General features: G+C 33.1%; 1 protein-coding gene across 6 annotated transcripts in view; it reads left to right on the plus strand.

The window, feature by feature from the left end:
* The window catches only part of LOC106660864 (neuropeptide-like 1), a 319,417-nt gene that overhangs the window by 267,155 nt on the left and 35,204 nt on the right, over window positions 1-17,058 (plus strand). The window lies entirely within an intron of this gene.

Here is a 17,058-nt window from a genome sequence, read left to right on the forward strand (position 1 = left end):
AAGGTTCTTGGATTGTTTGTTTCCAATGAGAGAAACCTTTGATGCTTTCTGTTGTTTCTTTCCTTCCAAAATCTGCAAGAAAGTTCTTGGATTGATTATGTTTAATGAAAAAAACCTTTAATACATTCAGTTCTTTCTTTCCTTCCAAAATTTGGGGGCAAGTTCTTGGATTTATTAAGTCAAATGAGAAAAAACTTTGAGCCATTCTGTTGTTTCTTTCCTTCCAAAATTTAGTATAAGGTTCTTGGATTGTTTGTCTCCAATGAGAGAAACCTTTGATGCTTTCTGTTGTTTCTTTCCTTCCAAAATTTCGTAGAAGGTTCTTGGATTGTTTATGTCCAACGAGAGAAACCTTTTATGCATTCTGTCGTTTCTTTCCTTGTAAAATTTGGTATAAGGTTCTTGGATTGTTTATGTCAAATGAGAGAAACCTTTGATGCATTCTGTTGTTTCGTTCCTTCCAAAATTTGGTAGAAGGTTCTTGGATTGTTTATGTCCAATGAGTGAATTCTACTGTTTCTTCATTTTTATTTTGACCTTTTGTCTAAGGTACTGGTTGATTATGTAAATCCCTATGCCTCAGAAGGGCTCTGGACGTATCAGCAGATTGCCGCCAATTTACTCGCCAAGGCGTCCCCTCTTGCTGCCCTCTACACCAACAAGCCCACAAGCAGAACGTTTTCAGAGTGTAATAATTTTAATTTACCAAGTTTAATTTTACTACGGTAGAAAATCTGGGTGCGTTTTTAATTGAAGTCACTCCCTAACCCATATAAAACCACGTGTTATCCAAATTTTGTACATCAAAAAAGAGATCTAAAAAGACAAAATTGACATATCTGTATTTATGTACACAAGATCCAAATTCTTTTAATGGTGCACATAAGGCCGTAAAATGTCATGGCACGTTATCTTTTTGTCAAAATGCTTAAAGAACATATTTTTTTGTTTTTGAATTTAATATGAGAGCTCTCTACTAACTCGTATTTCCAGGCTCATTGAATTCATGTGCATCTCAATGTTAATCACTACATTCACTAATTTCGTGGTACGCTTGGCCAATTAATATATTACAATTAATTAAGGTTTTTAATTGAGATAAAAAAGTCAATGGCACGAGCGGGATTAGAACCCACGATCTTCGGATTGATACGCCGCTGCTCCACCACTTGTCACTTGTTAATCACTAATATGTTTTATTATTTTAAAGTTTTTACAGGTTTTATTTTGAGTAATTTCGTACTAATTTATTCGTAAAATCTTGCATTTATAAATTTAAAATAAATAACATATTTAAATCAATAAAATATGACTCAAATTTCAAATTTTCAACTCAGAAAATACCATATTTGAGTAGACACTGGAAGAACATACAAAACCAACATACATTACAAAAACAACAATATACAAGAACAAACATAATCGCATTTTTAGTTATTAATTACAAATCTTTCAATTAATTAAGGTCTTTAGTTGAGATAAAAATGTCAGTGTCACGAGCGGGATTCGAACCCACGATCTTCGGGTAGATACGACGCTGCTCTACCACTTGAGCTATAGTGACCTCGATTCACTCGGGCACCAACTTCCCATCTCAACCCCACTTTTACTTATTATTGTATTTTTTATCTCAACGAAAAACCTTAATTAATTGGTCAAGCGGACCACGAAACTAGTGAAATTAATTACAAAGTTAGATCTGAATTAATAGACTCCTTTAACGAAATAAAGAATATAGAATGTATCCATTAATTATGAGCCCCTGATCAAAGGTAACCATATAACGTTGAAAAAGTAATTTATAAACAGGTTGTCTTTTATAAAGTTTCATATTACCTTTAAAAGAAATGAGAATAAAATTTTTAAAAACAAAGAAGTCGTCAGAACGAAATTAACGGGAATTGATTAAATTATAGTCTGCCAAATTTTCCAGCCCGTCTATCTAGAGCGATATGACACTGTTGCTTTGAAAAGCTATTAATAACATTATCTATTGACAAAAAGGGATGACAAACTTTTTCAACGACAACCCGGCATTGAGAGGACGATGCAGAGGACGTCAGCGTGGGATTAATTATTGACGTCAATGTTATGGTAATTAACTTCGAATATTCTTCAAATTAAGGGACAGGATTTCTGTCAAATCTTATAAACGAAAATTTCCTGTTTTCCATCTGTTAACTTTCAATATAAAAGTTACCTTAAATACGTTTGCCGAGTGAAAAATCGGTTTCATTGGTTAGAAACACTTGTGAACGACGGCTTATTTAAACGGATTATCTTTTCCCCTAAATAAAAAGTCAGGCCGAGATAAAAATCTGTTTTATACAAAATGTAGACATTTTTACGGAAAGTTAGTACGCGTTCGTGCCCACTTAGGTAAAGTTTTGGATTACCGTTATAAAAAATTCACCGCTGACGCAAGATCTTCCTAACAAAGGCTCCTACAACTTTCTTCCGTAAAGTTACTCAGACTGATAACGTAAAGTTATTATTTAGATAACCGAAAATGAAAAAAAAGTGATTAAATTTTATAATTGTCAAAGGCAATTTATTAGCAATGTGCGTTTTTTCTTTAATTAATTTTCTCTGTCTAACATATTCAACTCGTTGTCGAAAATGCATATTAGTAAAAGTAAAAGACTTTTCTAAATATGTATATTGACTTTCTTTCTTATGTTGATCCCAATATAAATAACAAATCTGTCACTAAATTGACATTATTATTAATTAATTTTTATGTAAGTTATTGATTGAGATAAAAAAGTCAGTGTCACGAGCGGGATTCGAACCCACGATCTTCGGATAGATACGCCGCTGCTCAACCACTTGAGTTATCATGACTTCGATTATTATTAATTGATCTGTTTTTATTTTATAGGCAAATAAACCTGTTTTCATATTGGAGGTTAGGTTGAAAATGAGACTCAGAAGTAAATAAGAAATGAATGATATTTACAAGATGGCAGGAGCTTCCTTTTATACATTTTATATCGACTTAATAAACAAAAAACTTTTTTTAAAAATTGTCTTTAATGTTAACATTACTATGTAAATACAGAGGTCAAATATTTCTGGGAATTATCTAGGAATTTCTGACTTACGCTATGGAAAAAGGAATTAGGTTGCATATAAAAGCAGAGAATCAGTAACAGATCGACACCCTCAAATATCTTCAGGTAGATAAATATGATTGAAAGAATAGAAAAAGAATTAAAAACGCAGAAGGCAGATAAATTGGGACAAAAACTTTGACAGGGGGATCCATAAGGGAACATTGGACCATAGTTTCAACCATTTTTGGTTTTGTTTCTTTTTGGTAAAATGACAGATTTTGTACTGAGTTCAATGAGTCGTTCTCTGAGTCCATCTGACAACTTAGTACTTTCGGGCCCATTTTAACATTTTCGGCAAAGGTAGTCCCTTTTTGAATAAGGCCAGACCCTATTAGGGACTTCGCTTGATTAAACGTTATTTTATTTTTTACTTTCAGCTCCAAAACTTGTATTTTATATTATATCTTGGGCAATAACGCGCCAAGGTGTTATGTGGCCCCTGAAATTCGCGCAAACTGGTGGCTGACAAGGAACAATCTTTTGTGCCTTTCCAGCTCACATCCACACATAAAAACCTTCTTCTTACATGAAGAAATTGTATGTCCAAAATTCAAACATTTAAAACACCGTAGGGGAGCTGGAATAAATGTTCTTACAGGAATCTTCATATAAGCAATGTATAATTCTTTTGGAGGACACGGGGTATTGATTGCAACAACCCATGATGTCCTGCCATCTTTTCATTTTAATCGATGAATACTTATGTCATTAGAAATCTTGTATTCTTCGAGGAGTTCTTCATCAGTACACTCTTTCAACTCCCAGCTGTTCAATTTTACATTTCTTTCAACCTTTACCGGTATACTTCCTAAATTTTTAATTTTCATTATTCTACTATCTTATTCCTCAACGGTTCAATACAAATTAAACCGCCACGACCTAATTTTACATTTACTACTTTCCCTAAGTATCTATTTATTATTCTACATATTCTTATTGGCGACAGTGAATGAATGCCGCTATTATCTTTCTCATCCGACCTCCAAATAACAAAATGTCTTCAGAAGGAGAAACAGCCGGGTAGGGAGTCCTATTTAGAAGGGGCAATCGATTTCGAAAACCTGGAGGGCATTTAAAAAAAAAACTTTCAAATGATTTTTGAACATTTTGAAAAATTGAGAAAACAGATGTCGATGAAAGAAAAAGAGAAAAACTAAATAAATAAATCTTTCCCAATCCTAAAAACAGGTTTCTAGGGAGAATCAGTCCCCACGCTTCCCAATAGGGAATCCGAGCTATAAATTAACACCAAGCAGACTTGTCTAATCGTCAAAATACTTAGCCAATTGAACTCACCTCATTAAAAAACACTTCGAAAAACTAGACTGACGAAGGGACGTCCTAGCTACCACAACATACCACTATCATGCACTTATGTCCCGGACCTTATAGGGATGGGGTACGAGTCTACCCAGGCATTTAACCCCTCGGGTCTTGGTCGCCCACCTTGCATAATATATATATATATATATATATATATCATGCACTAGTATCAAATACCTCAAAACTTCGGTTTTTTCCCTGGAGCGGAAATTCTTGCTTGTTTCGAGTTTTATAGTCAGTGAACTCTATCCTTTTATTATTATTACTATTACAATCATTGTAATTATAGGAGCTGTGCATTGTAATTTACAAGTAGAATCATGGGTTTTGTATTAGCTGTACAGTACGTTGGAAAATATCCAAACAATATACAAAAATCAGTGCAGACAAAAACATAAAATGCTTTCGCATAATTTTATACTAATCTTCGTTATTTATTTGGGCTAACGACCAAATACGTGAAGTGACTTGGGGTCGGTTGTGGAACATAGCCACTTTGCGTACAAGCTGTCAAATAAGGGTCGAAATGGATCTGGAGTACTCGCTGACAAATAGACTCTCCTCGCGTAGTTGTGTACCGCCTTCGACGAAGAGGAACTTTTCCGCCCAAGGGCTTTTCAGCTCTATTAGTTGGCTTTTATTTACCACCAGTCACTCGATAAGGCAAAGAGTAATAACTGCCGGTCTAGTGTTTACCGACGTATACATCTGACTTCATTTTATACCGCGTTTCCATTTCGTTATTTCACCTGGCTCTAATAACAGAAAGTTTGAAAAAAACTTAAAGCTTGATAAATAGCATTTCTCAGTCTGTTTAAATTTCTTTTACACGTAATAAGGTTTTAAATAATATTTACTTAACAGAAAATATACGTATATGACTAAACAACAATCTTCTAAAATTGGTTTAATTATCAAATAAAATCTACACCATAAATAGAAACAATTAATTAAGGTTTTTAGTTGAGATAAAAATGTCAATGGCACGAGCGGGATTCGAACCCACGATCTTCGAAACCTCGATCCACTCGGACACCAACTTCCTATCTCAACCGCACCTTTTGAATTTTCCCTCCTTTTTGCCATTTTTCAAGCCGTATCAAGCCGAAGATCGTGGGTTCGAATCCCGCTCGTGCCATTGACTTTTTTATCTCAACTAAAAACCTTAATTAATTGTAATATATTAATTGGTCAAGCGGACCTCGAAATTAGTGAATTTAATGATTTAAAATGAAGTACACTTCACTAAAGCTCTCCGTGGCCATTTCATTTGTTCGCGAGAATCCAATCCGATTACATGACATTTGAAAAATGGCAAAAAGGAGGGAAAATTCAAAAGGTTCGGTTGAGATGGGAAGTTGGTGTCCGAGTGGATCGAGGTCACGATAGCTCAAGTGGTAGAGCAGCGGCGTATCAAGCCGAAGATCGTGGGTTCGAATCCCGCTCGTGCCATTGACTTTTTTATCTCAACTAAAAACCTTAATTAATTATAATATATTAATTGGTCAAGCGGACCACGAAATTATTGAATAAACAGAAACTATAATAATTTTTTCCGGTAAATTTTATTATCAAATATTTCCAATTTCACTCAAAATGAACAGGAAAGAAGAAGTTAGTAACGAAAAGTCTTTCATTAAAAAGTTTTCCTATAACTTCACTTCGCAAGCATCTAAACAATGACGTCCATAAATCATATTTAATAAGGTGTTCAGGGCATTCGCAATTGGATTCGTCACCCCTTTTTAATTAAACTGTGAAATGTAAAATTTAATTCTCCCAATACATAAGTAAAACTAGTTTCCATTTGAAAAGAGATTGAACTAAACAGACAATTTGAAGTTTATAACATTTAATTGTTATGTATTAAGGGTTGAAACGTTAACACACTTTAAAGAACAGATATAAAGATTTTCATAATCGAAAATGCGCTGACATGTTCAGAAATGTTATTCATAAGGTTTCAAATTATTAAATAAATAACGATTATTAGTTTCATAATATTTACAAAGTAAACAATAAAAATTGATTGTGAAAACAACTAACAAACTTTAGATTATGTTAAATTATTATATTGCATCAATTGCATTAATGAATTGATTGCTGAAAGTAGCTTTTAAATAGTTCAAATTTTTTAAATAAAAAGAGGTCCTTTATATTATTGAGATTATGCACTGGCCTGTTTCCTTGATGTCTATTGTTTTTCTCCAGTTCGTTAACAAAAAAATTTCCAAACTTTTTTTTCCAAATAGTTCCAGGTTGTGCCCATTTATTCTTTCTCGGCTCTCGTGAAATGTCCCGATCATTTCCATCTCAATTATTTGATTGTTTTTCTTACTTTATAAATCTGTTTATTTATGTTAGATGACATAAGAAGTATTTAATAATTTTTGGATTTGTCATTGTAAATTTTCATTGGAACTTCTATAGTACACCCATTTAATTCGGAAACGAGCAACTTTAACAAAGAATGCTTATACAAATCCCCAAGTTAATTTTGGCTAGGAATCGCGTGGTGGTAACAGATTTAACATAACTTTCTCATCTAGCTGGGATTTGACACTGACTTGTTATTTTAAATAAGAATCCATATTTTTATTGTACATTTCGATTCTAGAGCTTATTTTATGTCACTTGTCTTGAAAGAAAAATTTGAATAGGATCGATCATTTCTGAGATATGCCCGACGGAAAACGCATGAGAGGTATAGTTTTTATAATTTGTAAAGATGGCCCCTTCCCTTTATTTCGAAAAAGCTTAACTTTAGCAAAAAATGGTCTTTTACAAACCACAAGTTAATTTTGGCTAAGAATCGCGTTGTGGTAACAGATTTAACATAACTTTCTCATCTAGCTGGGGTATGACACTAACTTTGTTATTTTAAATAATAATCCCGCATTTTTATTGCACAGTTTGATTTTAGAACCTATTTTATGCCACTTGTCTTGAAAGAAAAATTTTAATAGGATCGATCATTTCTGAGATATGCCAGACGGAAGACGCGAGAGGGAGGTATAGTTTTTATAATTTGTAAAGATGGCCTTTCCCTTTATTTCGAAAAAGCATAAATTTAGCAAAAAATGGTCTTTTACAAACCACAAGTTAATTTTGGCTAAGAATCGCGTTGTGGTAACAGATTTAACATAACTTTCTCATCGTTCTGGGAATTGACACTAACTTCGTTATTTTAAATAATAATCCCGCATTTTTATTGTACAGTTTGATTCTAGAGACTATTTTACGTCACTTTTACTGAGAGAAAAATTTTGATAGGATAGACCATTTCTGAGTTATGAAAGAAGACGCTTGATGGCCACTAGCAAGATGGCCCACTCACTTTAATTCCTAAACGATTATCAGTAGCAAGTTAATTTAGGATAACAATGGTCTAAGCATATAGTAGGGATCATGGAATTGGTTTTACGGTATACTTATATTATTTTTTGGAGAAAAAAAAGAACTGTCCAGCATCAACAAAAGCAACAATACCTCTCGGCGCTTATATACATTTTTCTTGGAAAGCAGAACAAGAAATGAATACTCAGGTATACATTATTGTGCGATAGAATCCAAATTATTTCAAGAGGATTAACTTCGAGAATGTATCAAAAACAAAAATTACAATAAGAGATGTCATTGACATCCGAAATTTAACGAGAAGTTACGAAATATTGATATTTTTAAATACAAGTTTACAATTAGATAAGAATGCTAATACAAAATGGAAGATAACACTATGATTTGGTCAAAACAAGTGGGAACAATTTTTTGCTTCCAAAGCAGTCGGGCATAACTCAGAAATATTCAATTCTATCAAAATTTTGCCCTCAGTAAAAGTAGCATAAAATGTACTCTAGAATCGAATTCTACAATAATAATATGGGATTCTTATTAAAAATAACAAAGTTAGCGTCATTTTCAGACTAGATGAGAAAGTTATGTTAAGTGTGTTACACCACGCAATTCCTAGAAAAACTTAACTTGGGGTTTGCATCAGACCATTTTTTCCTAAAGTTAATCATTTTCGTATTAAATGGGTGGAGTATAGAATTTGATACACCCTGTATATGTAGCTGTTTTGCTAAGCTGCTCTTAAAGCACAAAAAATAAATAAATAACCTGCTTTGTAAAGTTTTGATGTTAAGTAGGATTTGCCTTTTTTTTCTTCCTTTGTAGGATGTGATTAGTTGTATGTTTTTAATTCCAAAACTCTCAAAATCCTTTAAGTTTTAAAGTTTACTCGCCACTCACCCATAGACTTACTTAGAAATTTACCTAGTTTTTATATTAAAATCTGTTTCGACGTGCAAATCATTTATTACGCTAAAATTTTACACTTATTTAAACCTGTTTTACTATAAAACTAACGTAATTTTTTTTTTCAATCACCATAAACTATTTACAAAATTTCTTCTTGTAGGGCATTCCTTTCATATACCCTGTATCGGTCAAATATCTTGCTAATAAATCATTATAATGTTTATCTCATAATGAAAATATAGTTTCAGTTATAAGCGGGATAATGCGATCATAATTGGCTAATCTGCAGTAACAGTTTACCAGCTGGCAAAGCCCAACCGATAGGGCGAGTTCATCACATCGCCGGATAATCCCTTCGTCTTATCACCAATAATTAGCTGACGAAGTTTGCTCGCAGTACGATAAGGACCCTTTAGAAACACCTTCTGCAATTTAATCTTCTTAAAATAACCGTTTCCTTCAGAAATTCTCTTCGTAACGACAAGAGTTCTTTTTTTTAAGTCCACTTTTATCCCGGAAGAAAAAGATTACCGCCTCCGGGGTAACTCGAGTTGTAAAGGTACTTGCCCTAAAAGATCGACGTTATTAACCTTTTATCATTTGTCAGTTTTTTCTAATATTTTTTTCGTTTTTTTTTCCAATCTTTATCTTCTTATATCATGGACTCCTAAGAATATGAGTAATTGTATTATTTCATTGCCGGTTAATAAGGTTTTATTTTAATTCTAGAGGATATCAGTTGATTTTTTTATCTGTATAAAGTTGATTAAGTAATATATGTTATCAAATATTCCATTAGATTCAAAATAAATGGCAAAAAGGAGAGAAAATTCAAAAGGTGGGGTTGAGATGGTAAGTTAGCAGCCGAGTGGATCGAAGTCACGATAGCTCAAGTGGCAGAGTAGCGGCGTATCAAGCCGAAGATCGTGGGTTCGAATCCCGCTCTTGACACTGACATTTTTATCTCAACTAAAAACCTTAATTAATTGAAATTCCTTTAGATGTTAGACCTGACCTTTAAAAAATAACATATTTTATTTCCCTGGTTGTAAGTTTTATTTCCATTACTACATTTCTTCAAATAATTGTTTACATTTATTATTTATTTGAAGGTTGTTTTTAATTTAAAACGATAAACTAAAAAATAATTTGTTTGCATCAATTAGAATAATTTTAAAAGCTTCACCTTACGATTTAAAATGGTAAATAAAAAAATAAATATATGTTGTATAATTAATATTAATTTCATTATGTTTTAGTGGTGTAATTGACCAAACTACTTATTTTAATTAATTATTCTTTTTATGTAAGGTCTAGGTTGAGATGAAAAAGTTAGTGCCATGAGCGGGATTCGAACCCACGACCTACCGCTCAATACGCCGCTGCTCTATCCACTATCGTGAATGAAGTGGTTAGAGTAGCGGCAAATTGAGCAGAACGTCGTGGGTTCGAACCCCGCACGTGACACTAACTTTTTCATCTCAACCGAGACCTTACATAAAAAGAATAATTCATTGAAAGAACTAATATTAATAATTAGTTCGATTTAGGTACTGTGGTTCCACAAATACCTAAGTCAAAACATACAGGTTTTCATTTATTTCCAATGAATTTAAGAAGGCATCTGGAATCGTTAGAACTTAACCTTTTTTAAAACAATTTTAAATTTTAATAGATTATTGCAATAGAGAACAGGTTTAGATTAGAATTCTGCTCTTAAAAACTATTACATATTTATAACGTTTTAGAATTTCCTGAACAAATCTAGTTTAATATTTTAATATTTAGAAATGCTACAATGTTGCATTATGAAAAACGGTAATACCCGAATAACCCTAAAGCTTAATAAGTTTATAATGTGCAAACTTTTAAGTTTAAACTATCAAAAACAAATAAAAAAATTCAGCCTTTTTCCTCTCTGAAAAGAGCTTTTAATTTATATTATTATTATTTTTTAAATTTTCTGGAATCAAGTATTGTACATTAAAAAATGGCTTTTGTACCTGAAAACGTTGGGATTCAATTAAACTTATTAAAAAGGAGCTAATGATTCATGTTCCATTTAATATGAGCTCGTACGTTTCTATGATTTTCGTAACATCAAAGACATGCTATAATTATCAAATTGTCAGCGAGACAATCAGTTGATTGAATACACTTTTCCCAGGGGCATCTTTTAATAATGAAATGGGTAATGTCGTTGAACCAACTTTTATTCTATTTGAAATCCGCCAGTTGCGCATTGTTTAGAATTTAATTAAATAAAAATTGAGTGCTTTTTGTAATTGGTAAAAAATTAAGAAAGGAAAATCAGAGTACTGATAGATATGAAATTTAATTTGCAAGCTTTGAGTGGGTGTAAATACGGGGGATTTTTATCACTTCATTTCCGCATATTGATCACGGCTCTATGATCGGTTAGGGATGTAGATTAGCCAAGATTGGAACGGACGTGGATATGCGAATTTGTGGGACCGTCCCCTTGCCCTTAATAACCATCCGAGGGTTGGCCAAACCCTTCCATTCCGGGGGCTGCTAACGTTGTTAACCCCGGCGAAACCACCGCCCTTTAACAAGAAAGCAATCGCTTTACGGCTAATATCCATCCGACCGTCGTGCTCATTCGATTATTTTGTCCTGTTTGCCAAAAGCGGTTTTGACGAGGGCTATTAGTCGTGAGAGCTTGAGGATAAGCTCTTTTCCAATTTTCTTTTAGTATAAGGTAGGTTTGCTGTAATTAACTTCGCAGGACAAATGCAATTACGAACCATGGCTTATTTTCAGGCTGCTATAACAGATCTGATAAATGTTCACGATTGCAAATAAAAAATGACGATATGACTTTAAATAAAGATTTATTATTATTTAACATATGATTTGTCGTCGAGAATCCAATCCGATTACACGACATTTGAAAAATGACAAAAAGGAGGGAAAATTCAAAAGGTGCGGTTGAGATGGGAAGTTAGTGTCCGAGTGGATCGAGGTCACGATAGCTCAAGTGGTAGAGCAGCGGCGTATCTAGCCGAAGATCGTGGGTTCGAATCCCGCTCGTGCCACTGACTTTTTTATCTCAACTAAAAACTTTAATTTATTGTAATATATTAATTGGTCAAGCGGACCATGAAATTATTGAATTTAATTATTATTTACAGTTAAAAACATATTCGAATTAAACTTGTCATGGATAACATCTGCACTTTTGAACCTAATCGGCTTCTCAAAACCATGCAAAACAGTGGACTCAGAGTACTTACTGGGGCCTTAAAGTCAAGTCCCATAAGCAGTATACACGTCGATACAGGAGAGCTTCCATTAAGCGGAAGAAAAGAGGTTACATTCACACAATTGTGAAAAGGAATTCCGATCGACCAAGGATACTGGACCAGTAAACCGACCGACCCCGTGGTCACTTCTTGTGGTAGACTGTCACTACAAAACATTTATTATTAAATTGCGATAAATATGCCGAGTCAAAAAGTATATGTCCCTTGCCTAATATTTTACATGAAATATTTGCAGATAACTAGGACATCCAGAACATTTTTTTTTAATTTGTAAGATTAATGGATGTAATAAACAATTGTTAAAAAATTAGCATCCGTTCAGTTATGGAAGGGTGGCTGCACACATGTTTAGAAAAAGGTAGGAATGCGAGGGACAACCGTATGTTTATTGATGCTGTCCTCTACAGATATAGATCTACCTGGCGATATATTACTAGGATTTCGTCGATTTTAAGGTTATGCACACTTACCCGGCCATGAGACGCTACCCGTTGCTACTCGACGACTTGCCACGTTTTGGTAGGGTGTGCACATCTGTGCGAAGTCCAGCGCACGTCACGCACAGTCACAGCGTGAATCACAAATTATTATCACAATCGCAAAGCCTCTTTTGTTCTTAATGTACTATTTTGAGCAAAACCTTGTAATAATTTGTTAGTAAAATTTTATGAGCACAACCATGTAATAAATTGTTTGTTAAACTTAATTGTTTTAAATAAAGTTATTCCGGTGTTTTGATAAATGTTTGTCTAACCATCATAGTTAAATAATTTTTATAAAAACTTATGAATGTTTGATCTCGTTTAATTTGGTTTACATTAAATGGGAATGTTGAATTAATATAACGACACAATTACGTATACTTATTTGAAATAAACTACAAAAAATATGAGTGTCCTGTTCTGAAGCTACTCGACGAAAATGGTGTAATTTTATGAGCAAAACCATGAAATAAATTATTAGTTAAATTTTATGAGCAAAACCGTGTAATAAATTGTTAGTTAAATTCATTATATCAAAAAATGGCACTACGGTGTTTTGCTCAATTTTTTAAAAAACCATTAAAATTAATTTTTTTTAAAATAAAAACTAATCAATTTTTGATCTCGATTAATTTGGTTTATATTAAAATAAGTATTTTGTAATTAATATAACTACATTAATACATGTAATTTGAATAAAAGTATGAGTGTCCGGGTTTTTTGTCTTCGTCTGTACTGGATGCGACCCGACGAAAATCTGGACAGTGGAGATCGCAGAGCGTTGAGTAGGGTAGCATAGCATAGCATCGGGCAGATGTGCATGGGGTAATATAATTTTATGAAAAAATGTACTTTGAATTTGCGTCGGGTAGCATTGGGTAGCGTCGCATGGCATTGCATCGGGTGTGTTCCCGGCTTTATTCGTATGCGGTTTAGTCGATGGTGAGAGTCGGATGTCTGGTTAGGTTATGTGACTATCTGTCAAAGAATGATGATAACGAATATAAGATGATCGCACAATGCTGGAACGAAGGGAAGAAGCTGAGAAACTGGCTATACACCGTAGTCACCTAGTTCACAGATTCATACCACTGTACATTCTCGGTTACACTACCGGTTTTCATCTTGCTACAAATACACATGATGTACTTGAACCCCTGCTGAAAGTGTGATTGTCGGTCGTTCTTATGATGCCGATGAGAGGCTTGTGGAGCCGTTGTAGGCGCAGGGAAAAAGATTATTATTCCTGCCAAAGGAAATCAGAAGAAAGATGGGAGTACTATCGTGAGTTATATAAATCCAGGCTCTCATTGAGAATTTCTTTGCTCGATTGAAACTAATCCCGTGGAATTGCAACTTGTTATGATCGAACAGTCAATCTAGTGACTCGCTAGCTTCCATTATTATTCTCCTCAGACCAGGTGGCATAGACAGTCTATATGGAGCCAAGGACATCGTAGTACGTAAAATACCCGCAGTCTATGTGTCCACCGCGCAGTGATGGGCAAAAATTAGTCATGTCTAATGATAAATGATTGATCACTCAGACCGTTAGTCATTTCATAGACTAATTTAGTCATTAGTCGCCATATGATTGATGGCTAAGTTAGTCATGACTAGTAATTAAATACGAGGCATGATTAATTTAGTCACAATATAGTTAGTCTTGACTAAATTTCGATAAATCATGTTCAAATGGGTGCTCAAAAAATGAAAAATACACAACTTCATCACTTTTAAAAAATTTTCTAACAGAAATTTATTTCATCAAAACGAAAATCCTTCAACACCTTATTTAACAAAAATCAATCTTTCAATTATAAGTAAAACTCCGTCGTTATAAAAAGCCAAAAAATAATGATAATAAAAATAAAATAAAAAAATCCTAGAACAAGCTACGCATTGAAAAGTAAATATGTTTACATAACCGATCAATGGAAAAATATTTCTTTGAATTAAAATTTATTCCACTTAAAAGGAGAGATTTCTACATTATTTGGAAAATACACCATCTAGGGGTCTTGATTGTAATAAAATAGACATGTAGAATAATTATGTAACTTTGGTTTTCGTTTATGATAACACTTTTTGAAGGTTGGCCTTGAGCACGACTCTCATCTCAAAATTTTTATCCGGAGTCGGTTGGATTTTGGTAAGTTGGTCATTGTAGCCAGAGTTGGGCAAAATCAAACTAATTCAATCATGATTAAGAATTTTGATTGAAGTTTAATCATGATTGAATTAGTCATGAGTAAATTAAACATTATATGATTTAGTCATACCTCATGATTGAATTAATTATGATTAAATCATCTAATGATTAATTTACTCATGACTAATCCAATCATGATTAAACTTCAATCAAAATTCTTAATCATGATTGAATTAGTTTGATTTTGCCCAACTCTGCCACCGCGTACGACCTTTGTTATATGAGAAAGGTTTCTTCTCAGATCATGATCTTCAGAAGACCACGTATCGATTGTGCCTTGATTCTCAGATTTTTTCAATTTTAGTACATTAGTTTTTTTTCTACGGTTAAAAAAAAAGTTTACACTTCACTATTGGTCTACTTATTCACGGAATCTATGGTAGGTTAGCTATAGTAACGTTATATTGCTGGTAGGTGCATCATATACCAATTCTTAAAATATAACAACGAAAATGCCTACGTAGTGAGATTATTAAACACGATTTTTTTAAATGTTTGGAAATTAGGTGTAAAATTAAATAATTTCCACAAATCCCGCTCGTGCCATTAACTTTTTTTCATCCCAACTAAAAACCTTAATTAATTGTAATGTATTAATTAGTCAAGCGGACCACGAAATTAGTGAAAGTAAATACAACATGGAATCTATCAATGGCCGATTGGTTAAGCCGTCCGACTTGTATTTGTCAAGTTAGCGGGTCTGGGTTCGAATCCCATTTAATTTTAATTAATAACAATATGAAAAACTGGGGGACCGCGGTAGCCGAGTGGTTAGCATGAGAGACTCTCACGCCGCGGTCGTGGGTTCGATTCCCACCGTCGCCTCTGGCCCTTTTTTCGCGATAACCTCCAATTTGAACATCTATAAGAATTCGTCATGGCTAATATGCAAAGATCATAAGGCAAAAAAAAAAAAGTATTCGAATTTAAAATAAAAACGAGTAACAAAACCATATAAAAAAAGAATTACAACAAATAAATCTTTCGATCAAAATCTCACCTAAGTTTATCACTTATCTTAAATGTTATTGAAATTTACAATGTGAAATAATGAAATGAGACAGCTTGATAAACAGAATTTAATTTCATCATATTATGTATTTAAGATTATTGCTCGGAAAATATTAATTTGAAATATATAATAGAAATTTCTGGATATAAGAGATAAATTAAACAATACGTGGAACTCCAATATTAACTGTTCCAATATTAACAAACAATTTGCCTTTGCTGAGCTATTTCTATAAAGTTACAATACAATAATCGTATTGACATTTTCGATCAAATAATATGGCTAAAAGCTCATTTGAGACGGTTGCGCGAATTGAAACGAAACTTTTCCAATATCGTATATATTAACTTGACGACATACTTTGACATATTGGCTTATTTTGCATAACAGCTTAAACTTTCGCCTAAAAGGCTCGAAAAGACAGTCGAAGTATAAACAGGTAAGTATTAACAAAGACGAGTATCACAAAAAGCGAAATAAGCATCTTATTTACAATAAATCGATTAATTATTATTTACAAAATCTTTCCCTTAAATATATATGTTGCATGTTATATAACGCAGCTTTAATGTTTAATAATAATATTTATTTAGTAAGAAAAATTTACAAAACAAAATAGCCAGAGCGTTTCACGTCATGGTAGAAATAGTAATCTTTTGGTTTATACTGAATCTTACTAATAACTTTTTTTCTAGCCTGGTATTTTCAACTTATTTTTCAAGTTTGTACTTTATTTAAAGCTTGGGATAAATAATTGTTATTAACTTGTACTCTCAGCAATCCGCTCAGTTGCATTGATCTAAAATTTGTTAAAGAACGAATTGACAAGTAGAAAAAAAAGTATAGTTTTAAAAATTCATAATTAAAAGAGGCAAAAGAATAAAGGGCCATCACAATAACCTGAGATCTCAATTAAACATTGCCAAAAAAAATTATTTTCTAAATTATCAACCAGTTGGGAAGTTTTTCTTGAAAATGAGAAAGAAATCAAAACTTTTCTACTACACATTAATAAATTATTACAAATATTTTTCTTCAGTGAAAGCAATATTTTAGTTGTTCCTAATGTAAAAAGCAATAGGCATGTCTATTACAGAGATATGGCGATAAATTATTAACTCTGAAGTTGTATAAGCCTGTAAAGTTTCATATTAAGTTCAGAAAGAAGGAAGGGCAACACGCTTCCGAGGTGAATTTCTTGCTCCAAACAGTAAGATAAGGGTGCTTTAAAATGGCCGCGCTTATTGTCTGCGGTGTGTTGACCTAGCCCTTTTGTTCCGGGCAGGGCCGTGATCAAGTGTTCTCCGATAGGCCTAGGCTGTGAAAGGGCCGTTATCAGCTTTTCTCCTCGTCTTAAGCCCTTTGA

Source organism: Cimex lectularius, unplaced genomic scaffold (assembly GCF_000648675.2).
Source record: "Cimex lectularius strain Harlan isolate CLEC.00 unplaced genomic scaffold, Clec_2.1 scaffold24, whole genome shotgun sequence".
Taxonomy (NCBI): Eukaryota; Metazoa; Arthropoda; class Insecta; order Hemiptera; family Cimicidae; genus Cimex; species Cimex lectularius.